The sequence below is a fragment of the Bombus vancouverensis genome, chromosome 18, assembly GCF_051014615.1.
Source record: "Bombus vancouverensis nearcticus chromosome 18, iyBomVanc1_principal, whole genome shotgun sequence".
Classification (NCBI taxonomy): Eukaryota; Metazoa; Arthropoda; class Insecta; order Hymenoptera; family Apidae; genus Bombus; species Bombus vancouverensis.
The window spans coordinates 1,147,853-1,163,166 of NC_134928.1; the positions used below are offsets into that span (position 1 = coordinate 1,147,853).

At 39.0% G+C, this 15,314-nt stretch overlaps 1 protein-coding gene across 1 annotated transcript in view; it reads right to left on the bottom strand.

The window, feature by feature from the left end:
• LOC143304038 (uncharacterized) overlaps positions 1-13,880 on the bottom strand; it is a 75,628-nt gene extending 61,748 nt beyond the window's left edge. Inside the window, exons 1-3 of the mRNA XM_076626343.1 lie at positions 13,246-13,880; positions 12,967-13,161; positions 6,235-6,501 (exon numbers count right to left, since the gene is read on the bottom strand). The gene's annotated coding sequence lies outside the window, so the exon portion shown is untranslated. The remainder of the gene's footprint in view (positions 1-6,234; positions 6,502-12,966; positions 13,162-13,245) is intronic.
• Positions 13,881-15,314: the final 1,434 nt, after the last annotated feature.

A 15,314-nucleotide genomic window follows, 5' to 3' on the forward strand; every position in this document is an offset into this window, starting at 1 on the left:
GTCAAGGGTCCAGTGCAATAACAAAATTTCGTTCGGAGGCTTGACAACACAAAACTAAAAGAGAACAAGAATTTGTAGCGTTATAATTTGTATTCAAAGTGCTAGTTGCGTTCTGTGAGTCGCCAGACCGTAATGACACGACAGATCATGTTCGATTTCGTACACTGATGAATCTCAGTTGGTTGGATCATATTGCTACGTTGGGTGTATCACTATGGGTATATTGCAGATGTATGAAACATCACAGTGGATATATTGCAGACACGCAAAACGTCACTGTGGGTATATTACAGATGTATGAGACATCACAGTGGATATATTGCAGATACGCAAAACGTCACTGTGGGTATATTACAGATACATGAGACATCACAGTGGATATATTGCAAATACGCAAACGTCACTGTGGGTATATTACAGATGTATGAGACATCACAGTGGATATATTGCAGACACGCAAAACGTCACTGTGGGTATATCACAGATGTATGAGACATCACAGTGGATATATTGCAGATACGCAAAACGTCACTGTGGGTATATTACAGATATATGAGACATCACAGTGGATATATTGCAGATACGCAAAACGTCACTGTGGGTATATTACAGATGTGTGAGACATCACAGTGGATATATTGCAGATACGCAAAACGTCACTGTGGGTATATTACAGATGTATGAGACATCACAGTGGATATATTGCAGATACGCAAAACGTCACTGTGGGTATACACTACGACCACAACGTGGTGTTAATGATCCTCTGAGGTCAGTGCACTTGCATCGTTATTATCACCATCGTTGTCACCACCACAGACGTCCATCTCAGCAGGGGCGCAACTTTCTAGCATCTTTCTCAGTCTGTCATGTCTGTCCTTATATGATTGTTTGCCGTCTAAGGTTTTTAAAGTATATCTACCTCCTTCCAAAATCTTTGCTATCTCGAATGGACTTCTGAATTTCGGATCTAACTTCGTCTAGTTTCTTTCCTCGTTTTTGCATAATACAAAATCACCAAGGTTAAACCTAACTACCTTAGTTTTAGTTTTGTCAACTCCACCTTTATCGTACCTAGCACTAATTTCTATATCCTCTATTGCCCGCTGTCTTACATCAGAGATATCTACTTCTTTTTCTTCGATATTATCGGGTATCAATGAGTCGTAAGGTCTTTGCTGTTCCACCAATTAATAGTTCCAATGGGCTCGATTTAGTCACGCGGTTGGTGGTGCAATTTAAAGCCAGCCGTATTTTTGCCAACCGCGTCTAGCCACGATCGCCCGGTCGTTTCTATGATCGTGAACATAATTTTCAACGTACCGTAATACGCTCTACCTGACCGTTGGCCCTACTCGCACCGGTTGAGATTAAGTGGAGTTTTAGTGTTCACCTTGCCAGAAATCTTGGAATTCTTTACCCGTTAGGACACCTCTCTTGGTCCGCTATTATCCGGCAAGGACTGCCGAATAAAAATATAGTACTTAAGTGCTTTACCGGTACTAAGGAAATCTACTTTGCGAGTATGATGCAGATATGCGAATTTAGTGAAGACGTCGACCAAAACAATGACATACTCTTTCGAACCACTTTTACCGCTTAGTTTGCCCGTTATGTCCACGTGAACTGTATGCCAAGGTATGCTGGTCTTAGGTATAGGATGTAATTCAGCTTGTATTTTACCTGAACTGGCCTTTGAAACTTGACAAGCGTGACAGTTCTCTACGAATTGGCGAACATACTCCGCCATTCCTTCGAACCAGTAACACTCGCACGGTTTCTCAAGCGTTTTATCCCAACCTAAGTGCATAATTGACTGTTGCACATGGTTAATAACAGATCATCTAAAACCTCTGGGGACAATGGACAAGCAGAGAGTTCTGCCTTTTCTCTGTATTTTACGATGAAGGGTACCGGACCGTAACTCATACGTATTCGCGACGTCTTCCGCGAGCTCTTCGTTCTGTAATTTATTGACGATCCCAGAAATTTGGGAGTCGCGACGTTATTCCACTAATAGCTAGTCTTCGGAGATTTCGGTCAGATTGATTTCCTTCTCTATGACTTCGTTGATCGTAAGGTGATCCAAGTCTACGGGATTTCGCGAGACAAAATTTACGTGGGCCATTCGTTTACCTTCCCGGTACAGAATGTCAAAAGTAAAAGTTTGTAAGTAAGCCCACCACCTGTAAACCCTGTCATTTAAATTTACCTTACTACTGGAAGCCTTCAAAGGATTACAATCGGAGACGACAAGAAATTCTCGTCCGTGGAGATAATGACGGAAGTGCTTGACGGCGTTTACAACTGCTAGCGTTTCTAATTCGTAGGAATGATACCTAGATTCTGCAGGGCTAGTTCTTTTGCTGTAATATTCCACTACTTGATTTTTACCTTCAACCCTGTGCATTAAAATGACCTCCTATCCATCCGAACTAGCGTCGATACGAAGTTCTATCGGGTAGTTCGGGTCAAATACCATTAACACCGGCGCGTCGGTCAGGGCGGAAATTACCTTTTGCCTTATTTTTCCATGCCTATCTGTCCAAGTCATGTTTTTATTATCGGAAGTAAGCGCATACAAGGGTTTCATTACCCGTGAAAATTTAGGGACGAATTTTCGGAAATAAAGGGCTAAACCTATGAACTGCCTGAGCTGTGTGACGGTCGTTGACGCAGGTAAAGAACTCAAGGCGTGCATTTTACCCGGATTGGGACGAACTTCTCCGACGTAAATTACATATTCCAAATAGAGTACCGATGCCTTTAGAAAAGAACATTTTGAAAAGTTAAAGGAGAATCCGGCTTTTACAAGGGTATCTAGTACGGTGTGCAATACTTTTAGAGCTTGATCTATCGAGTCGGCAATAATTAGGACATCATCCAAATAGACGACAACGTACGAATGGCACGTTGGCTGTTATACGTGTTTTCAAAGGAATCTCAAGAACGATCTCTCGTTTCGTTTGTTCGCAACATCGAAATCAGCAGCCGCTGCTGAATACAATGAAGGAAAGTGTAGTACAGATCACTCCGACCAAATGATTTCTTATGTTACCACAATTAAAAAGGGTCAAATGCTACAGAAGACTTGGCACGCGACTACTCCTGAGGGTTTCCGTAGTAAACGCTTTGATGGTTTACAAAATTGTAGCAAGGAAGAACATAAATATTAGAATATTTAGACAAGTATGAGTTGCAAAATTATTAGGGTTGTCCGAAGATATAAGAATCCCCATTTTCGACGGAGTCAGCATAGTATCGCCGTCCCGAAAATGACTTCCGGAAGAAACATTAAACGCGCACGCACTTATGTTATGCAAATAAAGGACATCGAATGGATCGAACAAAGGCACAAAAGAATTCGAAGAAAACAACAACTTATTATCCAAATTGTTCATCGAGGGTAATCAATGCTGTATACTTCCTAGAATTAGGATGAATAGGGGTTTGGAGAAACCCACCGGCCATGTCCAGAATAATAAAATATCTCGCTTTTGCAATCTCGCGACTCGATCCGCAATGAGGGGTAAAGGCTACCGATCCGCGACCGTATGTTTATTTAGTTCTCGAAAATCTGTCTATCATCTATCTGTACCATTGTTCGTCTTCACGAGTAACACGGGGCTCGCGAACGGTGAATTACTAGGCTTTATGATTTTTGGCTGTAATTAAGTCGCTTGTTCTATCACGTACTACTCTGCGCTCGCGAAGTCTATTAGGACTCCTTGTACGGCGATGTTAGGATCAATTAATTGTACTTCTAACTGTCCTGTATTTTTTTGTACGAGTACGTAGGGAACCCGTAACGGATGAATCTCTGAATTTTCGAAAAGAAAGATTAATCGACTTTTATCACTACCACGTACCTCACTGTCAACTTCATTGACATCGATCGCGTTTTCAGCGGTTTTATTACGGGCATGAATTATTTTTGTTTTACACATAGCGAGGCTAGTTTGTGTAATATTACGTCAAGATCTTGGCTTAAAATTTGACGAGCAATCGCGATATCGTATTTTTAAATAACTATCAGCCAGGACATGAAAAATTTATCTCTAACCACTAACACCTGCAACGGGCAAGATTTGAGCGATACGTTTAGTACCAATATCTCTTATTCCTCGCATTACTACTATATCAATCGTTCTTTTGCCAGAAATTCTCAAGACTACGGATTCTTTAATTAGCGAACACTCGGCTCCGAAATCGGGGTAAAATGGAAACGACTCACCCGGATGGCTTGATCTACCAGTTGGCGCCTCCACTACGTGGAAGTCGATTCGACACTCGGTATTGAAATTATATTCAGGAAACTGCTTTGTAAAGGATTTTCCTCCATAATCAGATTGGTAGCTGCGCACCATGCAGCGGAGTCGAAAAATTGTTAGGTTCCACACTCGATTCTTGCACTAGCGACGGAATTAACTCGCGCACGATGGTCGTAAGCTCTTGCACTGTTATAACCGGCACTGATCCCACTTCTGATGTCGGAGCGCACATTAGAATTAGGGTTAGGGGCGTGAAACGAATCTTCGTTTGGGTTACACGTTGTCGTTGTGCAATAGAGGAGACATCGGCTAGTGCAAATACGATTATTATAGAGCCGGACAAGTAACCGTGGTAGTTAGGCACTCGAGAAACTAATGACAATGATCCTAGGTTCAATAACGAATCCGCGGTCGACGGGATGATAGATGAACGTACTCACAAAATCTAAGTCGGATGCGTGATATTCACTGGTCGTAAAGGGTTACTCCTCTCATCATTGAGATCGCGAACGAGAATGCCTTTCCTGTCCCGATGATGCCACAGAGGAAAACTATAATGGGGTGTGTCTAAGGACACGAGATCATCGGATTCGTCGAGAAAAGCCTTCGTTCAGAAAGTAAGGGAAATTGGCGTTGCTGCTAATTGGTCAATCTCCATATCGGTGGTTAGAAAAGGATGTTAGCCGCCCTCGAGGGAAAGTTGCTAGTGGGAGACGCCACTAGTTGAAAAATATGTCTCCCCTATCTTCCCGTAGTTGGGACAAAGACTGTTTGTCTGTTTGAAGGACTTTAGTTAACTAAACCTTAAGATTTATAACGGGCTCTCGGGCTAGCCGAACATGTCCTGCGGAGACGCATCGACATCTGGCAATCATCTTACTCGAAGAATAGGGTCTGCACGTGGCGAGCCACGGGACAGAAACCGTTGGAATGTTTATTGTCTCGTGTCGCCCCGAATATTTCTTTTAAGGAGAGCTATAGAATTACTCCATACCTTGTTAGGCAAAACGTTCATCCCGTGACCGCGGCTACGTTCGGCGACTGACTGTCGCCTCGAGCCCAAGCTCATTATCACGACTCTCGAACAATTACAATCGGGTTGAATAACTACAATTGTTCAATTACAGCTATAGTAGACTCTAGGTTACAATGTTGCGGGATTATCCAAAATTCCAAAGGCTCCGCTGTTCTTTCATCTCCGACATATATTTACGTGACAAGCTTTCATTTCAATCTATATTTAAGATTAATATTTTATCAGTTTCTGTTCGTAACAACATCGAAGTAGTCAATAAGTTTGAAGAGTATAATTAAGGAAGTAATGAAGCAAGAGGTTAAGAACAAATTCTGAAAGAGGTTATGTACAACTCAGTCGTACTGCTTTACATTACTTTGCGAATTACTTTTCAAGCATAAAAATAGTTTAACAGCCACTTATAGTTACTTCCTTACCATTACATTCATTAAATTCGTTTGATTTTGTAAACAAAATAACCACGCTGACCAGTCTCTTATTTAAAATAGAATTATTTTGTCATATATCCAACAGTTTACTTTCTCTTCGTAAATATTATTAATAATTTTATCAATTTCGTATACTTCCATCCTTCGTATAAGTGACAATGAATCAGAAGAGTTTCATAGCAATATTGAACAACATACAGTCAACTACAACACCATTAGATACATCCACCATACAGTCAACTACAACACCATTAGATAACAGCAATACAATAGATTATAATTTTCTACGTGTCATTGATTCATCATCATCATTTTCCATTTTTTTTAGCATATGTAAAAACGTATCTGACGTAATCTTACCTCGCTCTTTGAGTACAAAAATCCATTCAAATGAAACAAAGGGAAAAGAAATAAGAAAAAAAACACTCACATACGAATCTTCATTACATAACTGTATGTACTCCTCGAGGTATTATTACTCAGACACGTTACAGCGTACCTTCTTCGTTCCCTGATGGCTGATGTTGATCGTTGACGTTTATAATGAAAGAATTTCGTCAACGGCGCCATCTGGATCCTTGTTGAAAAATTAAAATAGCCGCAACAGCACCATTAAGCTCATCACCCAGAGTAGCTCTTGTTGCTGAGTCGTGGAGGAATTCTTATCATCAACGACATAAACTATACCAGTTCCGGTAACGTTCTTCAGATGGTCCAGGCACTCGAACTCGCAACATCGCTCTCCAACACGGAATTTCTTGCATGTCTGTAGTAAAAAGAAATCGATCAATTGTACAGATCAATCGTTACTCGACTGCTCGAGAATTCAGATCATCCAGAGAATAGAATAGAGACGTGGAAAAATGTAGTGCGATCATCGCAGTGGGAGGAAATAGGGGGATAGGGACCAAATGAATGAACGAGATGTTAAGGACAACTGACGATAAGTTCTTCTTTTGTCGAGAATTGCATGTTTGTGAATGGTTTGTGGGTGGTTAGGTGGAGAGAATTGAAGAGTTTGGAGGTGACTGGAAGAGTGTTTTGGGCAAGGTAGATTGCAGAATGGTTGCGGTAGCATTGTGTTAATTATGGGTTTGTACATGTAATCTTTGTATGTATCACTACATACAACCTAACGTATATTTTTAATAATACATCAGAGTTTTAGTTATTTCATAGCTATGAATTTTATACTCTATAATCTTGACGTTTTATTTCACAGAAGCGTTTGAATATCCATAAAAATTAAATGAACCAATGTATTCATTATCTTATAGAGAAGATATACTATTTTTAATTATGTTCCAATTATTTATCATGATCCTGATTTCCTTATTCTGAAAATTTGAAAGGAAGTTTTGTAGTTTGATACTTTCAGCGAAAAAGGGTCAATATTGCTTTAGTATATTTCGTCACATATACATGTATATCTATATGTCGGAGATGAAAGGACACCGGAACCTTTGGATAGCCCCGCAACATTGCAATCTAAAGTCTACTATAACTGTAACTAAACTATTGTAGTTATTCAATCCGATTATAATTGTTCGAGATTAGTGACGGTGAGCTTTGGCTCGAGGTGACAGTCTGTCGCCCAACGTAGCCGCGGTCAAGGGATGAACGCTTTGCCTAACAAAGGTATGGAGTAATTCTATAGCTCTCCATAAAAGAAATATTCGTAGCGACACGCGACAGTAAACATTCCAACGGTTTCTGTCCCGTGGCTCGCCACACGCAGACCCTATTCTTCGAGTAAGATGATTGCCAGATGTCGATGCGTCTCCGCAGTACATGTTCGGCTAGCCCGAGGGCCCGTTATAAATCTTAAGGTTTAGTTAACTAAAGTCCTTCAAACAGACAAACAGTCTTTGTCCCAACTACGGGAAGATAGGGGAGACATATTTTTCAACGAGCGGCGTCTCCCACTAGCAACTTTCCCTCGAGGGCGGCTAGCATCTTTTTCTAACCATCGATATGGAGATTGACCAATTAGCAGCAACGTCAATTTCCCTTACTTCCTAAACGAAGGCTTTCCTCGACGAATCCGATGATCTCGTGTCCTTAGACACACCCCATTATAGTTTTCCTCTGTGGCATCATCGGGACGGGACGGGCATTCTTTTACGCGCTCCCGTCGACCAAAGAGTAACGCCTTTACGCTCAGCAATTATTTTTACGAGTCAGACTTAGATTCAGCGAGAACGCCCATCTGTCATCCCGTTGGCCGCGGATTCGTTATTGAACCGGAGACTACTGTCACTAGTGTCGCGGACGTCTCACCGCCGTGGTAGATTGTCAAACCTGTGTTATTCATACCTGTGTCAATAAATCGTATCTTCGTTACACCGCAACGATGGCTACCTTCAATGAAGACTCCTCAAACACCGACAACCCTATCCCCAATGTCATTCCGACATATATATCCACCGAAAATGCGCTCTTGTAGACTGTTACGCCATGCGGCTTGCCATAGATCATATTCTTAACTGTCGGTCGCGGCACTATAATGTCGCAGACGGATCGTCGCGGCTGCCGACAAACAAACATTGTAGTGGCAAGCGCATGGTTCATTAAGCAGGGCGACCTCCAGAAACGTCGATTCGTGGCCGTTATTTTACCTGGCGTAAAAGAATGTGGCGTGATCCGAACGTAGTGGGGGTCGCCTTCCAGAAAAAACGGAAAAAATCTAAAGGCGTGCAGAACGTTTCGAGAAGCCGAACCGTCAACACATATCTTATATCGCGCATTACGTAGTTACATTTCTTTTTGTTGTTCTCTTTATGTCTTCCTAGTTGATAATTTGTTAAAATAAACGTTAATTTATTTGTGTTAATTCTGTGGAATTCATTGAACTACCCTTATTATCCTAATCGAAATAAGGGCATCGATCAGTTCGTGGCGTCGATTATGTAATCGTAATGGGAACTTACAACTCTCGTTGACGTGCTATCTCGCGATCGCGTCTCTCCGCGAACGATCGAAACATAGACAAACGCTCGATTCGCGTCATAGCTTTTAAAGCTTGTCGCATCTCAATCCGTTGGAAAAAGTTTTTCCTGTAGCATATTTTATTTTTACGAACCAACAAGGTCTTTGTTTATTTCCTTCTTTTTTTTGCTCCAATTTCCCCATTGTTTTTTCAAGGATAGTATTTCAGAGCCACTAGTCAAGTTTATTGTAACAATAAACGTACGTTTCGGAAACATTTTGTGCTGTGAAACAGAATACACTAAAGTTTGAAGGTCACATCGATTTTCGAAAGTTTATAAATGGAGGTGTATGACAGTATCACCAGCTGTTGCTGTCCAAGTAACCCCAACATCGAAATACTACAACGATTCCAATCGAAAACGCTAAGAGCCTTAATAGACGCACCTTGGTATGTTACCAACGAAACCATCCATCGCGACCTCAAGATACCTACAGTCAAAGAGGAAATAGCAAAATATAGCGACAGATATAGCAAAAGAGTCAAGAAACACCGAAACCCCCTAATCACTGGACTACTCGATACGACGGACCAGATTCGCAGGCTGAAGAGGCACTACCCGCTAGACCTAAACGTTAGATTCATTTAATTATCCAAATTAAGCATATGCACTTACTTATAATACTTATAAATTATACCTATCTATAATAAGTATTAACTTATTGTAAATAAACAGCCATGTCACTGCGCCACGCCAGAAAAATTACTGAAAATTCTCAACGCGAGAATTGATTGTAATTCCAACAAATAAATAAAAAAAAAAAAAGCTGTTGCTGTCCCCAAGCGCCAAAATACGTTCTGACTACTATTTTATGTATCTCACAGAAGTATGTCTTCATTCATCATCTCCCATGCCATCCACCAACGTGTTCTTAACATGTTATCTCCTAGTAAAATATTGATGTTGAGTCAGATATGCAACTGAATAATCTTTTCGGTGTCTACTATAAGACATTTAAAACCAAGGCTCGTACACACGTGTGCTTATACGTCAGATGTAATACTTAACACGAAACCTGCTTATATTAATATTAAATTTATGCATAGTAGGATGTTCGACCTTTGTAAAAATGAAATTATAATACATACAGTTTCACCGTGGAAAAGTGAATCTTTCTAGCATGTCCACGCAAATGCAGGGGAGGGGAGGACTGTGCATGCACCAAACAACTTTACGTTCGTAATTTTTCACACAAATGTACAACTGTAGGGAAAAAATTATCTCTGATTTTTCGGATGTTAGGAATCGACAATATCGCATAACGGAATGCTGTGTTCTACGTATTCTATTTTTGTTACGAAAGTGGTACAAACAAAGTCCACATAAGAATAGTACAACAAAATCGGTTGAGGTTAGGTTATCGTGCAGATATCGCGGCTTTTGCATTGGAAATCACGCAACTGCCAGTCTCGTCGTTCCTTGTAAACGAAAAAAAGGTATTGTAATCGGTCGGAATTAACATAAAACTCGTCGCATGCGACCATATGGCCTGAATGTTGAATAAACGAGAGTAGAGCGCGAGCTATGTGATTCTAACCGTTTAGGCGGAAACTAATGATTGTAACCAGAGCCGAGATATATGCCAATATTACTTTGCTCGACAAAGCGTATAAGATGAGGAGAGAATCGCGATAAGGTAGAGCAAGAGACAGATATTCTCTACGTAAAGCAAGTCTGTCAACTAGATTGAAATCCTATAGCTATAACTACAGTGAATCCATATTCTGGCGAATTGTCTTTTCACAAATGAAGCTTCTGAAGAACGGAATTGATACAATAACTACTGTTCATTCATAACTACTGTTGTAAGAATCTATATATTTGTCTATCTATATCTATATATATCGATCTATATATATTTGTCAGAATGTCATTTTATCAAAAAACCCATCCTCTGTAATCATAGTTTAACGAAGCATATTTAATAGAAGAGGTAGAGCGTTAAGTGGAGATGATTTAATCACAGTTAAGTAGATAAATCTCTATATTAGTCTCTTTAATTAAAATGTCCTACGTTTTATTTGCGTCATTTTTTTTCTTCATCCAATTTAAAATGTTTAAATAACAATAGCCTATACAACATAATTTTATGTAAAAAAATTGATTATACCATGTTTATTACAGATATTTAACATTTTTGTGTACATACAAAATTTAAATTATACCTCGCTTGAGAACAAAAATTCTATTTGTTTTCCTAACATGTACTAATAGTTATTGATCAAACTAGAAAAAGCTGGAGGAGATTACTTAGGAAGATTACTTAGCATCTTATATTCCTGGCAAGAGAAAATGAAAAATTCGTTTCTTCTCTTTGCTTCCCTGTTCCTTCTTTCCTCCTTTTTCCCTTTTTACATCGCTTTGTTTTACATCGCAATTTACATTTATTTGTAAAGTTTGAATCTCCTCGATATTGAAGATGTTGAAGCTGCAAGTATGTATTTCATTTTAATCCATTCGAGACCGAGATTTAATTGTAAGACGATACCTAGGTGTCGGTACGATCTGAATGTTTAGTTAGAATGATTCTGTGTTTTACTTTCTCCAGGGTATCCTTTTCATACTTTGATATTAAATCGATGACAATCTTAAATAGTATGCCTCATATTTTTAAAGTATAAAATTATATACTATGTTATTGTATAATGTATTATGTACAGTTATATATATATATAATAATTCTATATTGAAAAAAATATGAAATTAACATGATATATACATTACTACATAAGTTATATATAAAATATGTATATTATACCCTTGCCTACTGACTGATATGAATTTCTTTCGGTCTCGAATGCGTTAAAAGAGAGCGTAAAGAAGTCGAAATTACTTATTGTAATTAGTAAAACGACCTGAGAGGCAGACAGATACAAGAAAGAAGGAATATTATATTAGCGGCATTATCATGTTTTCGCTCTCTTTAAGTCTTTCATCGAGACAGACAATCTACAGGTATTAATCGACCAATTTCTCCAAGCTGATAACTTCGAATTGATGTTTATATATAAGAAGTGTTATGTGTTAATCTGTCTAAATGTTTAAAAGGTGTTATAAATTAAATGTTGTTAAACGATACGTAATTGCCTTTTGATCGTAAATTTTACTATCAAGGGGTCTTTTATGTATGCGTAATCATTGTGAATTATAACAATTTATGTGATCGATATTAAAGGTGTTTAAAAGCATGTATTCTTTTCTATATTATTATTCTCCTATATTATTATCCTATATTATTATAGCATTCCTATATTATTATAATATCCAATTACATGTTGATACACAAGATATACAGATTATTATTTATAACGTTTTGGTTTTCTTAATTGAGTCATTCATTTAGTACAAATGATAAGAAATTAGTAATAATTCACAAAAAAAGGATATCGTAGTAGAAATATTATAAAAAAACATTTTCTGTTTTAGTGCAGAGTTACTCCTTCTTACAGACAGTGTCGTACAAATCTGTACGTCTCTGAGAAAATGTAGGTATCTGAGCCCTTACTTCCTCAACAACTTTTAGATCTGATAGAAAAAAGAAACATACGAAGTAATAAGTAATGCTTACTAATAAATTCAACAAATACAGAGGAAGATGGCTAAATCGATAAATTAACGAGACTAAAAATTAATTACATCATGGATCTCTCGCTTTTAATTTTAAGCTGTAAATTACCGATATCGGTGACTTTTTTTTTTTTTATTTATTTGTTGAAATTTTTTTTTTTTTTTTTGATATCGGTGACTGCCATATTCTCTTGAGTTTCCAAATCGTAAAGAATCTTTCCCCAGGGATTGGTCAACTGTGTATGTCCCCATGCGACGTAACTTGCTTAAGGAACACGAGCCGGTGATATGCAGGCAACGTATGATTGATTATCATTCGCTCTGAAACGCTGAAGTAATGACCAGTGCAGTGGTCCAGTGGTCATATTGAATGCCGCTGGATATATCAGCATTTGGCAACCTAACCCAGAGAAGCAGGAAATATGAAGCCACCGAATACCAATTAACTTCGTAGTTGCACGGTTCACATTCCATCATTTCTGAATATGCGAGGACAGTCCTCTTATTGTGCTTTTAATTCTTTTATTTGTTTCATTTTCAGCAAATATACTGGTTTTTTAAATTAAGCTTCTTTTTATACAGAGTTACAGATTATATTAATTTTATATAGAATATATTTAAGAAAGATATTTAATTTTTTGCTAGTTAAGTATTGATCGATTAAGTTACTGTACCTTTGTTCTGTCACGGTGGTCGTGAGAACGCAGCGAAAGGATGATTATATCTCACATACCTTGGCCAGCAAAATAGCGACTAAACAGTAATAGAAACCCTATGTGACCGGCATCCAGCGATAACCCCTCCACAGGAACCAAGTCCTTGATATAAAAAGGTACCTCTCAAGTCAGTACTGGACATTCTTTTCTGTGCTGTTTGACCATTCTGTATCGTTACTCTGTTAGTGTTTAATAAATTTTCTAATAACAATCAAAATTGAAGTACGAATCTCTCACCTTGCTTGCGGAACGTGAAATTACCCCGAATCGACGTGACAAAATTGGCGATCCCGCCAGGATCCATTCATCGCATCAAGAGGAAACTTCAAAGGGAACTCTACGGATTCTACAGCGAAGGACCACGGTCACCTCCTTGATCAAAAGAAGGATCTGCAAAGAATCTCGGTAAGCTGGCTTTCGTACATTGTCGAAACCGTAAACCTGAAATACGTTCTGAAGATAGTGACTCTTCTTCCGCCGAAAGTGTCATATTTCTCAGCATGAACCCAACTGACAAGAGTACCGCTAAACAAAACGAACTAATCGCTACCCTGATTGAACAATTTGAAAGCCTAACTCACGAGTTTAGAAGCTTTAGAAACAGCACCGATCAAAACATTAAAAACATAAAAGAATTTGCGGAAACTAGCGATAGAAATCGCTCTAAAGAAATACGCGATCTTGCAAAAACCATGGAAATAAAATACGACACCGAGACTGACCAGTCGCAAATAAACACCCATTTAGAAACCGCTGCTGATAACGTAACGGATGACGAAACTGACGGACCGAACACGTCACAAAGACCACGAGCCGCATCTAGCCGCGCCGCGATTAAACCAATAAACAACTACAACGAAGATCGAGGGCTCGAGGCATATAAGGCCATACGAACTATCGAGACACTACGAGGTCGAGATGACGTAGGCGTTGAAGATTTCATCTTATCGGTCCGCAAGGCAAGAGCTAGGTGCAAGGCAAGTGACAGAGAGCTATTATTAGATCTCATACTGATCGAAAAGATTACCGACAACGCGAAACGAAACATACGATATCTAAAAATCAACTCGTTCGAAGACTTATATTCATGCTTAGGACAACACGTATTAACACCAACAACTATTAGCAACTGTAGGGTCAAATTAAAGAATTTAAAACAAGGGGCAACAGAAAGTGTACAATCTTTTAACTCCAGATTCCGACAACAGCTAAACGAATTAAATTATGCAGTCCAAAACGAAAACCGCACACCAACAGAACGACGCGTAGCTATAGATATTGAAGAACGCGAAGCACTTAAAACATATTTGCTCAACTTACGATACGAGATAGGACAGATGGTGGTATCTAGCGATCCAAAGAACCTGAACCTTGCCCAACAACTAGCAGCTGATAGAGAACAATGGTTACGAGAAGCAAATCGTGTCGCCAACCGCCCAAAGAATCAATCTCACAACACTACATTAGTATCCAAGCGAACTACTACCAATTCACAGCCACAAACTTTTGCTCAGCTACCTAGCCGACCATTAGACGACCGCATGAAACCGAAGTGTCCAAAGTGTTTACGAATTGGACACACAGCCGAAAAATGCTACTCTCGAAATTTTCCATTCGCCAGCCAAGGAAAGATTCCACCTCGAGTAAACCAAACAACGAAGAACCCAGAGGAAGCTTACCTCGAGTTAAATGCACCACCACCGGAAGATTACTATCAATCGTACTGCAATGAAGAGACGGAGGAAGAGCCAGATTCCTCATCGATACCGGAGCAGGAATCAACCTTATAAAAGAAAAAGCCTCACTAAACGTCCAAACTTCTAACCCAAAAACCTTCCTAATGGGAAGTGACAAACATACCACTAACAAAATTTGCAATTTAACCATGCTCAAGAAAAATCATCAATTCTACGTAGTCCCTAACAACTTTCCCCTAATCGAAGATGGAATAATCGGACTCCCATTCCTTACAAAGTATCAATACAGCGTCACTAACAATAAACTAACCTTGGACGAAATTATATTACCATTCCAGGAAACCGATAGCAAGATAAGACCAGGCGAAACTCTAATCTCAGCCCAATACATCGAAGGAAAGCCCACAACAGTATGTTTCATCAACACTGGTAAGCAAATCTGTCACATTACAAACGAAATAGAGAAACCCGATAAACTAAGCCAAATTAATAAATTCGCACAAATAATACGTACCAAACATATTGATCCAGAACTTCGAGAACCCCTTGAGAAAATCCTCATCAATTACTTAGACGTTTTTAACATGGAAACAGACTCATTACCATGTA